This window comes from Hemiscyllium ocellatum, chromosome 21 (genome assembly GCF_020745735.1).
Source record: "Hemiscyllium ocellatum isolate sHemOce1 chromosome 21, sHemOce1.pat.X.cur, whole genome shotgun sequence".
Classification (NCBI taxonomy): domain Eukaryota; kingdom Metazoa; phylum Chordata; class Chondrichthyes; order Orectolobiformes; family Hemiscylliidae; genus Hemiscyllium; species Hemiscyllium ocellatum.
The window spans coordinates 36,246,603-36,261,130 of record NC_083421.1 but is presented as its reverse complement, the minus strand read 5'-3'; positions in this window follow the sequence as shown (position 1 = coordinate 36,261,130).

The window sequence follows — 14,528 nt, the reverse complement described above, 5'->3', positions numbered from 1 at the left end:
GTTTCACAACGTCTTTCTGATTGGAAGGAGACCAGAATTGCACGCAATATTCCAATAGTGGCCTAACCAGTGTCCTGTACAGCTGGAACATGACCTCCCAACTCCTGTATTCAATACTCTGACCAATAAAGGAAAGCATACCAAATTCCTTCTTCACTATCCTATCTACCTGCGACTCCACTTTCAAGGAGCTATGAACCTGCACTCCAAGGGATCTTTGTTCAGCAACACTCCCTAGGACCTCACCATTAACTCCTGCAAAGATTTGCTTTCCCAAAATGCAGCACTTCTCATTGTAATCTGAGGTAACCTTCTTCACTGTCCACGACACCTCCAATTTTGGTGTCGTCAGCAAACTTACTATCTGTACCTCTTATGCTCACATCCAAATTATTTATGTAAATGATGATAGGTAGTGGACCCAGCACCGATCCTTGTGGCATTCCACTGGTCACAGGCTTCCAGTGTGAAAAACAACCCCCCCCCCCAACCACTCTTTGTCTTCTATCTTTGAGCCAGTTCTGTATCATATGGCTAGTTTACCCTGTATTCCAAGAGATCTAGCTTTACTCACAAGTGTCCCATGGGGAACCTTGTCAAAAGCCTTACTGAAGTCCGTATAGATCACATCTACCGTTCTGTTCTCATCAATCCTCTTTGTTACTTCTTAAAAAAACTCAATCAAGTTTTGAGACATGATGTCCCATGCACAAAGCCATATTGACTATCCCTAATCAATCCTTGCCTTTCAAAATAAATGTTCATCCTGTTCCTCAGGATTCCCTCCAACAACTTGTCCGCCATCGACATCAGGTTCACTGGTCTATAATTCCCTGGCTTGTCCTTGTCACCTTTCTTAAAGAGTAGCACCATGTTATCCAACCTCCAGTCTTCCGACATCTCATCGAGGATTATCGATGATACAAATATCTCAGTAAGAAGCCTAACAATCAATTCCCTAACTTCCCACAATGTTCTAGGGCACACCTGATCAGGTCCTAGGGATTTATCCACTTGTATGCATTTCAATACATCCAGCACCTCCTCCTCTGTATTATGGACATTTTTCAAGATGTCACCGTCTGTTTCCTGACATTCTATGTCTTCCATGTCCTTTTCCACAGTAAATACTGATGCAAAATACTTGTTTAGTATCTCCCCATCTCCAGTGACTCCACACAAAGGCCACCTTGCTGATCTTTGAGGGGCCCTATTCTCTCCCTTTTGTCCTTAATGTATTTGTAAAAACCCTTTGAATTTATTAGCTTTAACTACAAATACACATATTATATAATCATAGAATCTCTACCATGTGGAAACAGGCCTTTCAGCCCATTTAGTCCCATTGGATGCTCTGAATAGCATCCCACCCAGATCCCATGGCAAGTTCGATGAACCTACACATGCCCATGGGAAATCTAGCAGAGCAAATCCACATAACTTACACATCTTTGGACTATGGGAGGAAACCCACACAAACATGGGGTGAACACGCAAACTTTTATATATGGATATATATATTATATATATACACACTGCCTTTTATCATGAGGGACTTTGGTGACAGTGGCATTCAGAGCTCGATTTCTGATTTGATGAAACTGATCTTGTGAACTTCAGCCCCCCCAATGGTGAAGCAGAGCAAAATCCCAGAAACTAGTAGTATTCAGAATCTAAGGTTACGTGCAGAATCCCCATTCCATAATAATTTAAGTACTTTTCCGAGTTTCACAAGAGGCTGAGAAATAAGTCCAGGTAGCACCATGTGACAGTACAACAGGACAGTTCTCACGCTAATACAGCCTCACACATTTATCTCCCAGTCAAAACAGGCTGATTTTGTATTCTGCCTGTTTTTTATGTACTTTTCCACCTTATGTCAATTGCTCATTGTCATGTCCACTATGCTGCAGAGTGAAAATTTATCTTAAGGACATAAATGGCAATAATGAATAAGAAAATTGACTTTTATTTTTCATCTGTCACTGGAAAAGTTCAGTTGGAGTGGAATATGTTAAATGTATTGATCATGTGACCTACTCCCTTCAAACACAAACCTAGTCCCCTGTTTTATCAGCTCTGGAGTGTTGTCCTTTTAAGAACTTAACATACAGATGAGCTAAGTACCCAGATGTTGTCACATGATCACAGGCTCTCTGCATTACATTATGCAAGGTGATGAGAGTCTGGAGATATAGTGCACTGTAAATATTAGTTTAACTGTAGTATCCTCAAGTAGACAGAATCAATGTGCCTATTTAGATACCAGAATATTGTTACATGGTGCACAGCTGGGACTTTTCTTTTGAAAAAAAGAAAGAAGCCAGTTTATATTTCTTGGCATCAAAGACAATGTAGAATAACCACAACAAAAAAAACAGGAAAATAAAACTTACTTTGCAAACTTTGAGTCGCTTCAAGGTGGCCAAATTCATGCGGGTAGTGAGCATATTCAAAGCCAGACTGTTTCCAAAGGCTGTTTCCAATTGGAATGGCCATCCAGAGTCAGTCCCATGCTGAATGAAGAGAAAACATTTCTAAATGCAAACAAGAGAAAAAGTGGCTGCATCAAGGACAGTGCAGAGCCAACAGAGCAGCCCCTAAAATAAGTTATAAACTGAAAAATAATAGAGTGAAAAACACAGAAATATGCGCAAAATTTAATAGAAAAGTGAAAATGGGAAAAAATAGTAAAAAGATGGATGCCAACTCACCCACCATGAACTGGAAAAACTACAGCTCTCCTGTCCAAATTTCAATCTTTTAAACAACAGATAAAGTTCTGCTTCATAAACCAAATAGATGCAAAACTGGCTAAACAAGCTCTGAAGATACTAACAGCAGTTGGTAATGAGGAATTGTACAGTATCAACACCTTGGACTTAGTTGAAGAAAATCAGAAATCTCCAAAGATACGGAGAGTCCTAGAAGATCAAGGGCATGTAAGAGTTATGTTCAGAATTAATTGTTTACAATCGATGACCCACAGGCAGAAGCCAGAGGAATCAATAAATTACTTTGTCAGTGGATAGAAGGACAGTAAAGCTGCATCAGCAATGTAAAGCGCATCTACACCCACACAAGATTCATCAGTCCTTAAGTGCAAAATTCTCACATATTTCCCTCAATAAGATGACTTATCTTAATCACCGATTATTTCTCCTAGTTTGCAATTTCAGACGAAAGGTTAAAAAAAATTCAAGAGTGCCTGTGGCAACTCATTGACTGGTGTATTTAATCTGTCCAGTGTACCTGAAGAAATCATTTCTGACAATGGCCACAGTATATAGGATTTGTGTGCTAAATGGGGCGTGAACCATATGGTGTGCTGATCACATTACCCATATCAAAGCGAGAATAGTTTATGCTGCTAAACCACATGTCCAGAAATGTAGGACAACAAAACAAGATTTTTGTGTTGCATCTTACACCTACGAGATCCACCTTCAAATATAGAGTTACCATTGCCAGCAGACAGCCTGGTCAAAAGGCATGTGAAAATGACCTTGCCAAGTTCACCTACTTAGTTGAATTCTCCAAGCTGCAGAATACATTTCTTAGTAAATATAGAAAGATGAAGGTGGTGCATGACCTGTTTGAAAGTGTGTAATTAGCTCATATTAAAACAGAAGTTGAGGCCCACATACTCCATAGTGGATACATTGGTATCTGCAGAGATTTCCAAAGTGCTCAGTGAGCCAAGATATTATGAAGTCATGACACTTGTAACAGCAATACTGGGGAGGAACAGAAAAAGGTGAAGGGAGGTCTACAACACATGAAATTTACACAGTGAACATGAAGGAACACATCTAGATGACAACAGCGTGACTTAGTATCAGGACATGAACTATTTCGCTGATTAGACTGAAAGACTGAAGCGACTGGGCTTATATACCCTTGAGTTTAGAAGACTGAGAGGGGATATGATTGAGACGTATAAGATTATGAAAGGATTGGACACTCTGGCAGCAGGAAACATGTTTCCGCTGATGGGTGAGTGCTGAACCAGAGGACACAGCTTAAAAATATGGGATAGACCATTTAGGACAGAGATGAGGAGAAACTTCTTCACCCAGAGAGTGGTGGCTGTGTGGAATGCTCTGCCCGAGAGGACAGTGGAGGCCCAGTCTCTGGATTCATTTAAGAAAGAGTTGGATAGAGCTCTCAAAGGGTTATGGAGATAAGGCAGGGAGCGGATACTGATTAGGAATGATCAGCCATGATCAAATTGAATGGCGGTGCAGGCTCGAAGGGCTGAATGGCCGACTCCTGCACCTATTGTATATTGTCTATTGTCTATTGTTTGACCAAGAACGGCAAAGAGCAAAACCCTCACTTCAAGAAAGTTATACCATAACAAAACTAGGAAGAGCTGTCAAAACACTGAAATGATATCAATTTTAGACTCCTTCACTGTGTATATTTTGCTGTTACCCAATGCTTATGTATTATCACTTGTAGCATGCATGAGCTATCTTTGGAAAGAAAGTGATGTATCATTAGCTTAGGAATGCTGTCCCTTTAAGAGTGCAACCTATAAATGCGCTAATTGCCAACATGTTATTACACGATCACAGGCTATAGGCACTCTGTACTGCAGCACTTGAGGTAACTTTATTCTGTATGGTTTATCTTAGTTTAGCTGTAAAAAGTACTTCAGAGATCTTGAAGCAAATTAAATCCGCTTACCTCATTCGTGGGATATTTTCATAACACAATATTATTACAGTCAGTTTACTTTTCCCGTTTAAAAAGAAAGTGAAAGTGTTGAAACTTTTTTAAAATATCTCTCTGATTTGTCTACAAGGTTACTGTCATCGGAATCAAAGTGCTTACTCTTTTGTCTTGGAAGCTCCAGAAATTATCATTGAAACAAAGTTCTTTCTCTTAACACATGGTTTAGTGAGGAAGAAGCCTCACTTTCTTTCTAATCTGGAAAGCCCCAGTTTTATTAATTCAGAATGTTTCTTCCTTAAGTGGACTGCAGCTGTTCCTTGATCTGGTTGGGAACTTACAAGTTCCACTTCAACAACCAAATAAAACAAATTTAGGTTTTAGCAGCACGGACTTTGAGAGTTTTATTGTGACCGCAATTAGAAATGTACTGAAAGGAGACATTTTCAAAGCTGTTTTCGGGAGGCCATCCCCATGGGTATCAAACTTAGCTATCAGCCTCTGCTTGGTCACTTTTCATCGTTGCCTGTCCCGAAGTCAGCCTTGGAAGACGGTCACCCGATGACCCAGACCGCTGGAGTGTCCTCCGACTGGGATGGGACATTCCTGTCTGTTGATTGTTGTGCGATGTTCATTCATCCATTGCTCTAGCCTCTGCTTGGTCTCGCCAATGTACCATACCTTAGGGCTTCCTTGCTTGCAGCGAATGAGATAGACACCATCGGCTGAGTTGCATGAGTACCTGCCATGTACATGGGGGGAGGTGTCCCCATGCATAATGGTGGTATCTATGTCGACACTCTAACACGTCTTACAGCGACGACCATGACAAGGTTGTAAGGTTTTTTTCCTGAAAGCCAGACAATTTTCTACGAACAATGATCTGTTTGAGATTTGGTGGTTGTTTAAAGGCGATCAGTGGTGGTTTGGGGAAGGTCTAGGCGAGGTACTCATGCACATCGATAATGTGATACAGGTCACGAAGAACATGGTGTAGCTTTTCGGCTCCTGGGAAATACTGGACAATGAAGGGTACCCTGTCAGTTGCAGCACGTGTCTGTCTCCTGAGGAGGTCATTATAGTTCCTCACTGTAGCATATTGGAACTGGCAGTCGATGAGTTGAGCATTGTACCCTGTTCAGAACTTCCAAGTGTCCATCACATTCCTCCTCCTCTGAAAATTTCCTGTGTATGCGTAGGGCTTGTCCATAGGGGATGGCTGTTTTAATATGTTTCAGGTGAAAGCTGGAGAAGTATAGTGTTGTGAGGTTATCCGTGGGTTTGTGGTAGAGTGTGGTGCTCAGGTGCCCATCCTTGATGGAGATGCATTTGCCCAAGAATGAGACAGATAGTAGAGAGTAGTCCGTGATGAGTTTAATGGTGGGATGAAACTCGTTGATATCACTGTGTAGTTTTTTCAGTGACTCCTCTGCATGGGTCCAGAGGAAGAAAATGTCATCAATGTACCTAGTGTATAGTATTGGTTGGAGGTCCTGTGTAGAAAAGAAGTCTTGTTCGAACCTGTGCATGAAAATGTTGGCATATTGGTGTGTAAATTTGGTCCCCACGGCTGTTCTATGTGTCTGGATGAAGAACTGGTTGTCAAAAGTGAAGACGTTGTGGTCGAGGATGAAGTGGATGAGTTGTAGGATTGTGCTCAGAGATTGGCAGTTGTTGGTGTTGAGTACTGAGGCTGTTGCCGCGATGCCGTCATTGTGGGGAATGCTGGTGTAAAGTGCTGAAATGTCCATTGTGACGAGGAATGTACCCGGTTTGACTGGTCTGTTGGTTCTGAGTTTTTGTAAGAAATCTGGAGTGTCACAACAGAAGCTGTGGGTCCCCTGTACAATGGGTTTCAAGATGCCGTTGACATAGTCAGAGAGGTTCTCACACAGAGTTCCATTGCCTGATATGATGGGACATCCTGGTGTATTGACTTTGTGTATCTTCCAAAGGCAGTAGAAGTCACCTACGCGAGAAGTGCATAAAATGAGTGAGTGTTGGGAACTCTGAAGAATTGATCAATGTGTTTAGTTCATGGTATGCTGTATGGTTGGATCAGCCAGTAGATGCCTATAGTGTTCCTAGTTGTTCAATTTTTGGTACACTTCCTGGCAGTCATCTGTTCTGTTTTGAATGATGATGGCTCCTCCTTTATCTGCTGGTTTGATGACAATGTTGTGATTGGTTTTGAGAGCGTGGATGGTGTTGCATTGTGATCGGGTGATGTTCTGGTCTACCTTGTGGGTACGGCTGATGAATTTATATATTTCCTGACGGTTTGAGCATACATGTCAAGCCCAGGGCAACGGCCCTCCGGTAGGGTCCAAGTTGACTCCTTCTTTGGTCGCTCCTCTATAGATCCTTGTGATGACTGTTCAGGTTCATCGATGGGCATATTGGGATCACTGCTGACATCTTGAAAGAATTCCCAGAGTCTCAGTCATTTGATGAATTTCTCTGTGTCTGTTGCAAGAACGATGGGGTCCATTTTGGTGGTGGGGCAGAAATTGAGTCCCCTGCTAAGAAATTCGATCTCTCCCAGTTGAAGGTATGGTCTGATAAGTTGGCAATTGACTTCCCCATGGTGATAATATTATCCAATGTGTGCCAGGGTGGGCTTGGCAACTGCTGGTGGTGATGCCAAGTTTCTACAGTCTCTTGTTCTTGGTGTGCATGTACATACGTGTGCATGTACAATATTATTCTCCACCATCACCGAATGAAAGAGCAGTGCTCTGAAAGCTAGTGCTTCCAAATAAACTTTGTACACTCCAGTCCAACACTGGCATCTCCAAATCTGAAGTTCAGCTCTTTCTTTCCTGTTTGAATAAAGGCTGTAATGTGGGCAGCAGCTGAGTGGTCCTGACAGAACCCACACTGAACATCAGTGAGCACATAATTGCTAAGCAATTGCTGCTTAACAGCACTCTTGATGATACCTTCTGATTAAAAAAAAACATATTTTTCTAATCAATTTGTTCTTATGCACCTCTGGAGAAGGTGGGACTTGAAACAGGGTCTTTCAGTCTAGGGTGACATCTTCTATCACATAGCTGATGATTGAGAGCAGTCTAATGGGGCAGTAGTTAGATTTGTCCTACATAGTCAGTATAGGGCATACCTGGTCAATATTCCACATTGCCTGAATAATGCCAGAAGTGTATCTGTACTGCAACAGCTTGGCTTATGGCACAATCACTTCTGAGCATGTGTCACTAATACTAAAGTGAGGAAGCTGTCAGGCACAGTGACAGGTAGATTGGAGAGGTTTAATTTATTTTATTTGTCTCCTGTTGACTTTTTCACAACCAATAGCAGGTCCAGTCTTTTAGGACTCAGCCAACTCAGCCTGTAGTATTGCTACTAAGCCAGTCCTGCTAATGGATATTAATGTTATCTATAGTTTATATCACTGTTCCTCTGTATGTCAATCTGTCACTCTTTATCTGTTACTCTGTAACAGTCTCTCTCTCTCTGTTTCTCTCTGTTCTCTTCCCTCAGAATATCAACTTTTCAAACTCTGAAAATTTCAATCTAGTTGTATATTCTGTGAAATACCAACGTAGTTGATGTAATGTGGCTATTGACAAGGAAATAGATGTACCTTGTGTACATAGTTACATTAGTTACATTAGTTAATTGATAAATATCCATTGGATCTCCATGCTAGTATCTGATTGATTTTTGCAGCATGATTCATTGCTGCCTGCTGCTTAAAATATACAATGGTAATTGAAAAAAAAGGCTCCATACACAGTGAGCATAATAATGTGTGTATTTTCTGGCAATATTCATTCAAACTCCAAATGAAATGGGAATATGTCTTTTGAGATATCAAACCTTGTTCAGGCATCAAGCAATTTAAGACTCTTTGCATATTAACTTTACACTTTATGGGCATTTGTTTTCATTTTGAGGCTAAGTATGAGGATGGACATGTTATTTATCCATTAACTCACTACCCCATTGCTGAGAAAATATCACCAATCAGCTTGGCATGAGTTGACTGACAACCTTCATCAAGTAACCCATCCTATCACAGTCCTTCATTAAGTAACCCATCCTATCGCACTCCTTCAATAAGTAACCCATCCTATTGCAGTCCTGGGTTCAGAAGGCAGCTGAGTCTTTGTCCCAAAGGCCATCAGTCAAAGCCTGTTTCTCAGACAGAAGGTATATCTTTATCTTTTGTTCTTTGTGGTGTGGAGGTCATTGGGAGAAAGGAGTAAAGAAGATTGGAAGCAAGGATGGGGGGGGAGGAGGTGGGGAGGGGGGTTGGTGGAAATGGGGTTGACTTTCAGAGGGCGCCCTGTTGCTCCTTATCTGTGCTTCTGCATGCATATCTTTCCAGCATCAACTCTCCCAATTATTTGCACATCTTGCCACCTCCAGGAAGAGAAACATTTCACCTTTTGATTAGGGTAACGTAGACACTTTCAATTATGAGCTCTGTCTCGGAGCTGTGTATCATTAACACTTGTTTATTTGAAGTTGTGTACTATCACATTTGTGGATTATACTCGAGATATTTTACAACATCAAACACCATTTCTACAAACGAGCCCTTGTTCTCTATGCAATGGAGTGTGACTTTTTCATAGCACTATATAGGGATAGACCAGGATGCTATGTCACGTAGTAGTCATCATCTTAGAGCTGACTTGAGCATGTCTCCAGACATTCGCAAATATAAAAACAATAAGAAATCACTGTGTCTCCCTTTACTTCTGAACTTCTTAGACCAGCATTTCAACATTCATGCACCAAACCTGTGAGTTAGCTAACCACATTGGATTCATTAGGCATTCATATTTATCTGTGCAAACCAGGAAACAGTCAAAATGTCTCAGTCAACCTGTGCAAGAGGCCATAAATCACAATGTGCTTGCCCCTTTCCAACCCCAAGTAATCTCTAGGGGAGCCTCTGTCTTTCCCAACACACCCCACAGATACAGGTTACGCAGATCAAAGCTGACCATTTGATCTAGGTGTTATCAATCAATATACTGCGGCAACTGATTTAGCATTAGTGTGGAACAAAGTCAATGTTGAAAATCTGATGATTAGCCAAGATTATGTTTGTCTATAACATTCAGATCTGAGTTGTTGTGTGTAAGTGATCTGAACAGTCTGTCCTCATAAGAAGGCAGACAAGCCCTCTGTTCCATTTTCAGGCAATTCATCAGGAATGCGAATTCACTCCAAAAAATTTGAAGTCTACGGTAAGCAAAATGAAAGTGACTGAGCATATCGAATAAAAAAGAGATTTTGTGCGTTAAATTAGACGGAGCCCCTATCCATCATACATTGCTTTTGTAATGATTCATTCTGCAATGCTGAGTGAGGATGTAGACTGAGACTACATATGTTTTCTCTCTAAGAATACTTGCCATGATCCAATGTACATAAATTTGAGAAGGACTTCCATGCATCTTGATTTCAATATTCGATACCTCTTCACAAAACAAAACATTCACTGACTTTTCTTATTTCATGAGTTGCTGTTTTAAAATCTCACAAAATTAACACTGGAGTTCCTTCCACATCATTTGCACCAAAGTGTGTAACTTCATATCTCTTGGTAAATAGTGGAGTTTAGCATTTTTACTGACCATTGCCATTTCATCCCTGTAACTTCTTCTGGACTACAATTTTTTTTTGTTCTTCCTATTTTAGCTGCAAATGTAGCCATGAGAACTCCTCACTGACTCTCTAAATCACTGATCCATACTGAGCACAAGAGGAGCTCTGAGGTATAATCCTGTGGCACATTACAACACTCCTTTAATAACTCTGAGAAATTACCCTTAATTTCTGCTCTTCCTAATCCTATTTTTTTAAATGAAATTTACCACCCTTTCCCTAATTCCATGCTCTTTAATATTCTCATTTGGTCTGTGGCGTGGTGCATTATGAAAGAAATTCTGAAAATCCGTGTGCATCTCATCTACATATCTGTCACTTCCTCAGAATGTCTTTTTTTTTCAGGTTGTTGAGTACAATCATTCTTTCTGGAATGTGTGACTGTTTCTAATTCCATATAAATTAATTCTTTTCAGCGTAATTTTAATCTAACCAGGCTATAATCAAACCAATTGAGTTGACCAGCCATTTTCCACTGTGCTTCAGTTTATTTTCCATTGGCATTCTTGGAAGTAATATCAGATGGAGTGCAAACCAGGTCCCGAGTATGTTAACATTACCCACTTTATCTTGCAAAGGGGCCAAATTAACTGGAAACTTTTAGAATCTGTTGCTTTTTTTTATCAGAAGTGCAGCCTAATTCACTAATGATATCCATACAGTGCAAGAATATTGTTGGAAATTCCATCTGGCAATCTTTCCAAGGACTGCAGTTGGAATTCAGAAATACGTCACCTAGAATGTTTAACTACAGTACGGGCACTTATGCTTTTCATTAGGTGAATACAAAAGTTTTGTTCTAATTTGAAGTCAAATTGAAGTATCAAATTAAATGTACCTCTTTCAGCGGTGAAAGTTGTGCCTCAGCCATCACTTAAGTGTAGTGTTCAGGTTATTATTTTTATTGCAGCTAATCATTGTGGTTATAATTATTGTACTTATTCCTAATTGTCCGTATTTATTTAAGTGCTTTACTGTACTGGCTTTTATCTAGATATTAGCACTGCTTGCATGTGGCAGAGTTTCTTTTTTAAAGAAAACCTCATGGTTGGCAGTTCTATTGAAATTCTGAATGGCTTTTAAATTTGCGATGGCTGCAACACCAGACATTCTTGATTTGCAATGTCAACATTTTTAATTGGATCAGTTAGAAATAGAGAAAATGGCAAAGTGTCACTCCACATTTTCCAGATTGAATAATGCCTGGCTCAATAATTGGTGTTTCTAAAGAACCCTTATGAAAGTAAAGTATTATAACAACTTTACCAAACAACATCAACAGTAAACCACGTAAGTGGTACTGAGTTGAGAGGAACCTCTTCACCCACAGAGTTGTGAATTTGTGGAATTTCCTGTGCAGTGAAACAGGGTTACCTTGTTGAATATTTTTAAGGCAATGATAAATTCTTGAATAATAAAGGAATTCAGGGTTATGGTGAGTGAGTGGGTAAGTAAAGCTGAGTCCATGAAAAGATCAGCCATTATTTTAACAAACAGCAAAGGTCAGATGGTCTACTCCTGCTCTCCTTACTTATGCTTTTGTCTCTTCTGTAAGGATCTGTTACGCCAGGTGGTCCAAAACCTAGAGGGTCTTAAGAATTGTTCAAAAGAAGCAGAAAGGGAGAAGTCTGAGAAGAAATTCGATATCCTAAACTCGAGGTAATTGAAAGCCTGGCAGCACTCTTATTCCCAAAGAAGAAGGTTGTAGGTTTGAGGCTAGAGAGTTGAACACAAAATCATGGCTCAAATTCAATATACTACTGAGGAAGTATTGCACAGAGGAAGTGATGACCTAGTGGTATTAGTGCTGGGCTATTAATCCAGAGATCTATATAATGATCCAGGGACTTGGGTTCAAATCCTGCCATGGTGGATGGTAGAATTTGAATTCAATAAGAAATCTTGAATTAGCAGGGTAATGATGACCATGAATCCAATACTAATTGGAAAACCCATCTGGCTCACTAGCGTCCTTCATTGCCATCCTTACCTGGTCTGGACTGCATGACACTCCAGACCCACAGCAATGTGGTTGACTCTTAATTGCCCTATAGGCAATGAAGGATGGGCAATAAATACTGGATAAATCAGTGACACTCTCATCCTCTGAACGAATAAAAAAAGAGGACTGCACTGATGGAGGTGCTCCCTTTTGCCTGGTATGTTACACTGAAGTACTGCTGTTCTCTGAGGTGGATTTAAAAGGACCCTTGGCCCAGTTTTAAACACAAGCAGAGTGTCATTCTCAGTGCCCCCACCAATATCCATCGTTTGATCATTGACTAAAATAGATAATCTGATTCACTGCTGCTTGTAAGAACTTGTTGTGCACAAGTTGACAGCTATGTTTCCTATATTATAACAGTGAATACATTTCACATAGTTTTAAAGCACTCTGAGACACAGTAAGATTGCAAAATGTGCTACATTAAAAAAAGCCTTTCTTCTTCATATTTGTTGTCTTGATGCATTGCCAACTGCATCATCTTTAATAGTTATGATGGAGGTCTGTACCAAAAGTTGGAAGAAAAATTCCCAGAAGGGGCAAGTAATTAAAGGCCACTTAATTGTAAAATTTTATAGTCTCTGTTGTGTGTCTGTGTTGGATAGCTTTCTCCACCTGTCAAGGTTAAACATTTCCCTAGACAGATATCCATATGTGCGATGAAGTCATATGTTGGCCAAGGCTGACAGACATACTTGGCTCATGCTGTGAAAAATGAGACTCCTTTTTTTAACTTCATTCATTGTAGATGTTATTATTGCCAAAAATAACACTTGGTTTGTCCTGGAATAACATGTAGGTCAGTTCAAATCTGTAGTTTGGCAAGATGAAGGGGTTCTAGTAAAAATGGAAGGTGAATTCTATTGGCCCAGTATCCCTGGGAAACATTAAGCTTATCAAGTTACACAATTTATCATTGCAAAGCAGGCAACAAAGCTTGGATATTTAACAGATGCAGTAAAAAGTGACACTGGGGTTACCTCCGTTTCCAGTAACATTACAAGTCAATTAATATCAACTAGTTAACAGTTGGAATGATGCTTGTTTTGATAGTAATCTGCTCGATATTAGTGGCCTGATGACTGAGATTTTGCTAATATGATATTTTATTTCATATTTCTAACTGATAGAGTGTGCATATCTAAAATACAACCCATTCTATATAGCAATCAAGGAATTATGTTAAAAATATAAGAATTCACTTTTTTTTAGAAAAGAAGATACATTAATATAGTTTAGTTATGAACTATTATATACAATAATCATTGTGAGGTGGTGGCATAGAATTAAGGAGGTCATGTTGCAGCTGCACAGGATATTGGTTAGGCCACTTTTGGAATACTGTATTCAATTCTGGTCTACCTCCCATCGGAAGGATGTTGTGCAATTTAGAAGTTCAGAAAGATTTACAAGGATGTTGCCAGGATTGGAGGGTTTCAGCTAAAGGGAGAGGCTGAATAGGCTGGGGCTATTTTCCCTGGAGCTTTGGAGGCTGAGGGGTGACCTTATAGAAGTTTATAAAATCATGACGGGCATGGATAGAGTGAACAGCCAAAGTATTTTCCCCAGTGTAGGGAAGTCTAAAACAAGTTTAAGGTGACAGGGGAAAGATTTAAAAGGAGAAAGTGAGGACTGCAGATGCTGGAGAGCAGAGCTGAAAATGTGTTGCTGGAAAAGCACCTTGGATGCTGCCTGACCTGCTGCGCTTTTCCAGCAACACATTTCCATCAAAGATTTAAAAGGGACCTGAGAGGCAATTTTTTCATGCAGAGGGTGATGCATGTATGGAAGGAGCTGCCAGAGGAAGTGGTGGAAACTGGCACACTTATAACATTTAAAAGGCATCTGGATGGGTATATGAATAAGAAGGGCTTAGAGGGATGTGGGCCAAGTGCTGTTAAATGGCTTTTGATGAATTTAGGATATCTGGTCGGCACGGACAAGTTGGACTGAAGGGTCTGTTTCCGTTCTGCGACTCCATGTCACTGACTCAGAATAACGATGTGTCCAGACCCACAGTAGTGTGGTTGACCCTTAACTGCCGTCTGAGTAATCAGTAAATACTGCCCTTGTTGCACATCCAAACTTTTAAAAAATTCAACTGGACAGGAAAATCTGTAAACGATTAAAGACTGAGCAAAGTTTTGATAATTTAGAGAATGTTGCAATAAAATAACTGATGTCATGAGCTAGTTATCTA